Source organism: Lycium ferocissimum, chromosome 3 (genome assembly GCF_029784015.1).
Source record: "Lycium ferocissimum isolate CSIRO_LF1 chromosome 3, AGI_CSIRO_Lferr_CH_V1, whole genome shotgun sequence".
Lineage (NCBI taxonomy): Eukaryota > Viridiplantae > Streptophyta > Magnoliopsida > Solanales > Solanaceae > Lycium > Lycium ferocissimum.
In genome coordinates this window covers 6,846,499-6,853,267 of record NC_081344.1, presented here as the reverse complement: position 1 = coordinate 6,853,267, position 6,769 = coordinate 6,846,499, and positions in this window count along the sequence as shown.

The following is a 6,769-nucleotide window of genomic DNA, read 5'->3' as shown; positions in this document are numbered from 1 at the left end:
ATTGACTGTCGGTTTGGGGGTGATAAGAAGAGCTTGGTTTTAATTGGACTTGTAATACTTTGAATAATTTCCTCCAAAATGTACTTACAAAAATTGGGTCACGGTCTGAAACTATTGATTTGGGAAAACCATGTAATCTGCAAATGTTATCTAAGAACAATTGTGCAATCTGTGAAGCGGTATAGGGATGGGTTAAGGCAAAGAAATGGGAAAACTTGGTAAATCGGTCAATTACGACCAAGATTGAATCTTTCCCTCGTGATTTGGGCAGGCCACTGATGAAGTCCATAGCTACATGTTCCCAAGCTCGATTTGGGATTGGTAATGGTTGCAACAACCCGAGGTAAGAAACATTTTCGCCTTTGTTCCGTTGGTATGTTCCACATTCCCTAATCTGTTTTTTCATATCTTGTAATAAGCTTGGCCGGTAAAAAATGTTTCTGATCCTCTGTTGAGTTGCTAACACCACTGAATGTACTCCCCATGGTGTGGAATGTAGCTCACTAATGAGCTTTTGCCTTACTTGATTGCTGCTACCTACCCAAACGTGACCATGGTGTCTTAAAATACCTTGTTGCAACTGAACACCAGGTACTGCAGTTGGGTCTAAGCTGAGTTGGGAAATGAGATCTTGAATTTGGAGATCACCATCATAGCTGCCAATGATCTCCAGTGCCCATCTTGGCTGCACAGCCGTAATAGCACTGTATGCTTCATCATCAAATTTTCTTGATAGGGCGTCAGCAGCCACATTTCCCACCCCTTTGCGAAACTGAATCTCATAGCTTAGGCCTAGCAATTTGGTCACCCCTTTGTGTTGTAGAGATGTAGTAATACGTTGATCTTTAAGAAATTTAAGGCTAAAATGGTCAGTTTTGATCACAAAGTGGCTAGGTTATAAATAGTGACACCATTTTTCAACTGCGTACAACAAGGCTATCAACTCTTTTTCGTAAGTGGACAAACCCAAATGTTTTGGGCTCAAGGACTGACTAATGTAGGTAATGGGCCTACCACCTTGGGCCAAAACTGTCGCGATACCTTTACCACTTGCATCCACCTCTACGACAAACGGCATGTTGAAATTGGGCAAGGCCAATACAGGAGCTTGAACCATTGCTTGTTTGAGCTCCTCAAAAGCTTCTGATGCCTCCTCAGTCCAACAGAATCCTCCTTTCTTTAATAAATTTGTTAAAGGCTTACTAATAGATGCAAAACCTTTAATAAATCTGAGATAATACCCCGTGAGGCCCAAGAACCCACGCAATTCTTTTATAGTCCGAGGGGTGGCCCAACTGAGCATGGCTTCCACTTTTGCTAAATTAGTACTCACTCCATTTGTCGAAATAATATGCCCGAGGTATTCAATTTGTGGTTGAGCAAAACTACACTTAGATTTCTTGGCAAATAATTGGTGAGCCCTCAAAAGGTTAAAAACAATATGTAGATGTCTCACATGATCATCTATAGAAGTGCTATAAATGAGGATATCATCGAAAAACACTAGCACAAATTTCCTCAAGAATAGGCCAAAAATTTGGTGCATAAGGGCCTGGAAAGTGGCTGGAGCGTTTGTAAGCCCAAAAGGCATTACCCGAAATTCCCACAACCTATGATGGGTTCGAAAAGCGATTTTGTATTCATCACCCACTTTCATTCTAATTTGGTGGCACCCGAACGTAAATCCAATTTTGTAAAATATTTAGCCCCAAATAATTCATCTAATAAATCTTCCACCACCGGAATTGCATATTTGTTTTTAACCGTTATTTCATTGAGCTTACGGTAATCAACACACATTCTCCAAGTTGAATCCTTTTTTTTTTCACAAGTAGTACTAGTGAAGCAAAAAGAGACACTAGTTGTTACCATTTTAGCTTTAAGCATTTAAGCCATAATGGTTTCAGTAGTATTTTTTTGCTCGAATGAATACCTGTAGGGACGCAATTTAACTGATTTTGCTCCAGGAATTAATTCAATAGCATGGTCACTGGGCCTGGAGGGAGGTAATCCTTTGGGTTCATGAAATAAATCTTGAAACTGGCCCAATAAGTCCGTGACTTGCTGCGGAACTACTTCAGCCTTCTCCGACTCACTCAATATGCACAATTGGGCCACATTATTGCACTGGCCTATATACAACAATCTGGTGATTTTCTTGGCATCTACATCTGTTATTGGGCTCGTTTCATTATGGCCCAACAAATGCACCACCTTAGAGTCCTTAAGAAAAGTGACACTTAAGGGCTTAGTGTGCAAGACAATCGGTGCTCTTTTGTATCAATCCAATCCATGCCAAGAACCACATCACAACCACCCACCTTTAATAGCTTAAGGTCAAATGTAAACTCTAGATCTTGCATTTTCCATTTGAAAGTTGGGCTATATTTATCAGTCCAAACATGTTGGCCCCTAGCTACTTTCACTCTCATGGGCCTCAATAGCTTTTTAATTTCTCCAGCCGTGACCTTTACAAGTTGGGGGTCCACAAAACTATGAGTGGATCCACTATCCACCAATACCATGAATTGATGCTTCCGGGCCCAACCCAACAGTTTGATGGTTGAAACACCTTCAGTATGGCCCATAATCGCATTTATGGACACTTCACCGTGATCGTGATCCTCACCTTGTTCCTCCACATTTTCCTCTGCCAAAACCTCTTCAGCATCACAAAATACCTCCCCTTCTATTGCATTTATCATTTTGGGCTTACACTGGTGGCCTGGGTGATATTTTTCTAGACACTTGTAACACAGATTTTTGGCTCTCATTTCCTCCAAGGACACTTTTTTAGGGGTTGGGTTCTGGATGGTGACAACATTAGGACTTTTAGTGGAGGCGGGATAGGTGTTCGGCTTGGTATTTGGGTTGTGGAATCTGTTAGTCCATTGTGAACTCATTTGTTGGTAAAGGGCCTTGAAGGATTGTTCATGTAACTTAGCACAGCTATAGGCCTCCATTAATGATTTTGGATTAGCATATTCCACTAACGGCTTAATATCTGGTTTGAGGCCCCCAATAAAACATTCCACAAAATAAGTTTCCTTTAATGATGGATTTTTTAATGAAATTTGGCAACGTAATTCTTCAAATCGTCGTTGGTAACTTTCTACATCAGTGGTTTGTGCCAGTCGATTAAACCCCGAAGTAACTCCTATGGGCCTGCTATTGCCAAATCTTTTGCAAACATCCTCACAAAAGTTGGCCCAAGACACACGACCTCCTTTATTTAAAACATAGCTATCAAACCAATTACCCACATAATCTTTTAAATGTATTGCTACATAAATCATTTTTATCTCATCCGATATGTGATATAGTTCAAAAAATTTATTACAGCGACGTATCCAGCTTCGTGGGTTGGCTTCACTGAACCCTGGGAACTCAAGCTTTGCAAGGGGCAATTTCCATTGTTGGAGTTATGATCCATACATCTCAGGCCCATTGAGAGTAAATGGAGGTCGGCCCAAAGACCTTTGATTGAAAGAGCCAAAGGGAACCATAGGTGTATACGGGTAAGGCTGACTCAATGGCAAAGTACCGGTAAGCGGGTAGGGGTTAGGCTGAGACATTAGGTCCATGGAGGAAATTGGATTGTTTGAGTTATATGTTTGAGAAGAAAAGGGGTTTATGGTTTGCGACATGGGGGTACTGGAATAATGAGAAGTGGTCGGTGGGGTGAAGGCTACTGCCAATGGGTTTAATGGTAAAAAAGTAGAAAAAATATGGGTTTGGATAGGGTTTGAAGAAAAAGTGAATCTAGGAGGATATGAAGAAGGGTTTAAAGGGTGAGACAAACCTCTAAAAACAGAAGGGTTAGAAGGAGATGGAGAAGTGTTAACTCAATAGTTACCCGCTACTGATGACTGACTCGGATCTTGATATAGGCCACCTGACCCCGCCGGTGCCGGAGAGTTCATCGGTGTAGACAAACCCAGAACTCCAACAATTTTCATCTGTAACAACATTTCCTCCACTCGTTTAGTGGACTCAGCAAACTCCAACATCTTTGTTTCAAATCTAGTCTGCCTTTCCTCCATTTGTTTGAAATTTTTTGACGTTGTGTCAACAAAGTTTTGAAATTGAGACTCCAGTCGTTTCACCCCATCTTCCTGTGGAGGTGGACGTTGTTGTTTATCCACCATTGTTAGCCAAGATCAAAGCTCTGGATACCAAATGTAACAAATGACTAATAAAACAGTAACTTAAATGAAGAAAACTAAGAAATTAATAATTAGTTCATGATATTCAGCATAACCTTTTGTCACACCCCAAATCTTGATCAGGGTGTGATGGGCACCGACAGAACCGGAGCCGAGCGAACCGCGACTCACTACTACGTGCCTCAATTTTTTTTTCAAAACCTCTAAGACAAGTAAACATAAATAGTTTATTAAAATATCCTTTTGTCGCTCTTAAATCAAATAAAACATGTAACTGTATATAACTCGTATCATAATACAAGCGACTCCCGAAACCCATGACTTCTCGCAAAGTCTCATACGTACTCGAAAATCCTGGTGACGCCGACTCGGCGACACTCCGAGAACAAGTGGAGCTTGCCAACCTCCGAAGCATCCTCTGTCCCGGGTTGCTATTCAACCGGGAGTACCGCGCGACATGAACGCGACCCCGAAGAATGGGTCGGAAAGCATTGTCGAGTATGTAAGACATGAACAAAGTAACATGATAAAGGCATATGCGGTATGATTAATAACGGCACAAACATATGGAGCTTATCTAGGTTAGATGTAACTTGTACATGTGAGTGCCTTTCAGGCGGATGCCACGCATGCTTAGCTTCCTTCCAGAAAACGGTACTTCTTATTTACATATACAGAAAACAGAACATTTCGGAGAACGGTGTCCTTCACTTACATTCACAGACGCCGAGTACATCGGCTCTCCCACCCCCTTCCCCCCGGTGTCCCAACATATTATACATATCACATATACGAGAGAACGAGCATTTTAAAAACGGTGTACGGTGTTCTTTACTTACGTTCGCACGACGCCGAGTACATCGGCTCTCCCCCCTCCCCAACGGTGTCCCAACATATTATACATATCACATATACGTATACAACATCCGGCTCTCTCAAATCCGCGTCCGGCATCCCGCGTCCGGGATGATAAGCTGTTGAATCGGTGGACACGGTTGCCCTCCCATTCCCCACATATACATATATCCTATAAACAGCATGCTCATATACGTGTATCATAAGGCAAAGTTACCAATGAAAAGCGTCATTTATGAGAAAACATCAAATAGGGCCATAAGGTATAGTTTCATCTTCTTAGAACCTTTATGGCAGTCATTCCCTAATAATAGAGTTGAGGTATCAAGAAATTGTTTAACATTTCCATATTTTCATTTTTATAGAAGAACATATTATCAACATATCTATCGTAGGCATTTTCTCATTTTCGATTCTATCGTTATCGTTATAAGATCGTATTCTTCACCTTAGTCAAGGAATCATCTTTGTTGTACTTATCATGGACGTATGTTCTTCCTTAGCATTATCGTTATCACGGTCATCATAGACATTTTTACATTAGGATAGTGATGTACCTATCGTTTGATAATCGGGACGGGGATCAAAAGTTTCCTTAGGATTCAACTCCAAAACAAGTCAAACGAAGCGATAGGAAAATCCGGGAACAATGGGCCCACCTCGGGTCAAATGAGGCGGCGTACACAGTTGACGTATAATACGTTTCATGACATTACTTAGGAGAGTTTTAGGGTAGTCGGGTCTTATTCATACAAGTTCTAGAGGTCTAGGAGGTTTTTCCCACATTTTGCACAATTTCTATTTCAATTCTGAATGAATAGTAACAAATTTCAATCTTGGATTCCGAGAAAAGGAATGGTCCCCGAGGCCCGTATCACCTATTACATCTAGGACATGCCAAGAAAGGAAAGTGAAGTCTTACATACCTCTTTTCACTTCTTCTACTCTCGAATCCAAGTTGTAAACCCCATAAAATCTCGATTTGGTCACATTTACCAAATGTCAATTTGAGCATTTAAAGGTTGAAATAATCATTTGCCTACCGAAAGACTTCCCCTGTAAATACATCATACCACCAAGTTCAACTTGGCCCAAATCAACAACAACAACCCGAGAATGGGACTCGCCACAATATCAACAACAAACCAACAATCATATCTCCAAATCCTCAATAATTTACTCAAAACACCTTCTAACATTAGTAACTTGTTTTACATGATTCAACGACATTTTGTTTAGATTCCAACCAACTACCACAACATAATCCGCAACCTCCCAATTAAATAAAACATCAATAACACATTTCTTACCTTTAACTTCAAGAACTACATCAACAAACTACACGTCCCGACTTCATTTCAAATTACCAAACCATCATTTTCATCATAGAATCCGCATTAACAACAACTAAAATATTAACTAAATAAAAATTACTCATCATCTTTACACAACACTATGCCATTCGGCCACCACACCAAACACATGGCCACAACTTCAACATGCATGATCTCATGTTCCTCATCCATTTTACATTATGGAATTCGCAACACAACAACCAAGACGTTCTAAATAAAATTAATTCATCACTTCCATCTACACCACTATATTCGGCCACCATAACTACATGCATATGTTCATGCATTTTTCATCCATTTCTATTCATTTCAACAACAACTAACTTACTATATATATTTAATTCATTATACTTACATACAACAACACATACAAGGCCACACACACACCATGCA